Source organism: Ostrea edulis, chromosome 5, assembly GCF_947568905.1.
Source record: "Ostrea edulis chromosome 5, xbOstEdul1.1, whole genome shotgun sequence".
NCBI classification, from domain to species: domain Eukaryota; kingdom Metazoa; phylum Mollusca; class Bivalvia; order Ostreida; family Ostreidae; genus Ostrea; species Ostrea edulis.
The window spans coordinates 82,429,319-82,430,613 of NC_079168.1; positions in this window are offsets into that span (position 1 = coordinate 82,429,319).

The window sequence follows — 1,295 nt, forward strand, 5'->3', positions numbered from 1 at the left end:
CTCAAGAACCACTAAGCCAGAAAAGCTGAGATTTACATGAAAGCTTCCTGACATACTGCAGATTCAAGTTTGTTCAAATCATGGCCCCCGGGGGTTGGATGGGGCCACAATAGGGGATCAAAGTTTTACATACAAATATATAGGAAAAATCTTTAAAAATCTTCTTCTCAAGAACCACTGAGCCAGAAAAGCTGATTTTAACATGAAAACTTTCTGACATAGTGCAGATTCAAGTTTGTTCAAGTCATGGCCCCCAGGGATAGGATGGGGCCCCAAGGGGGGTGAAAGTTTTGCACACAAATATATAGGGAAAAACTTTAAAAATCTTCTTCTCAAGAACCACTAAGCCAGAAAAGCTGAGATTTACATGAAAGCTTCCTGATATAATGCAGATTCAAGTTTGTTCAAATCATGGGTTCCGGGGGTTGGATGGGGCCACAATAGGGGATCAAAGTTTTACATACAAATATATAGGAAAAATCTTCTTCTCAAGAACCACTGAGCCAGAAAAGCTGATTTTTACATGAAAACTTTTTGACATAGTGCAGATTCAAGTTTGTTCAAATCATGGCCCCTGGGGGTAGGATGAGGCCACAAGGGGGATCAAAGTTTTACATACAAATATATGGTTAAAATCTTTTTCTCAATAACCATTGAGTCAGAAAAGCTGATATTTACAAGAAAACTTTCTGACATAGTGAAGATTCAAGATTGTTCAAATCATGGCCCCCGGGGGGTAGGATGGGGCCACAAGTGGGGGGGGGGGGTCAAAGTTTTACATACAAATATAGGAAAAAGCTTTAAAAATCTTCTTCTCAAGAACCATTGGGCCAAAGAAGTTGACATTTACATGAAAGCTTTCTGACATAGTGTAGATTCAAGTTTGCAAAGGGTAGTTTGGGCCATAATAGGGACTAAGGTTTTACATGCAAATATATATGGAAAGTCTTCAGATATGCGCCAAAGTGACTCAGGTGAGCGATGTGGCCCATGGGCCACTTGTTTTAAGTAAACTCTAAGATGTGTACGTACCTTTTGTCATAAAGAAGAAGAAACATTAGAGCATATACTGTGGGAATGTGATTATATTCCTAGATGGGTTTGAACAAACGCTCGTAGAAAATTATTTTAGCTGGCATTGATGATAAAAAATTGTGTACATGTATACAAAATTCTCTTATCCTTTGGTTGAAGTAACAATGAAATAAGATAAGGAAAAACTTACCTTCCTTACTTCAAAGAAACCAACACACATTTTTCGCACTACATAAAAGTTGGATGTATTACTGTAGGTG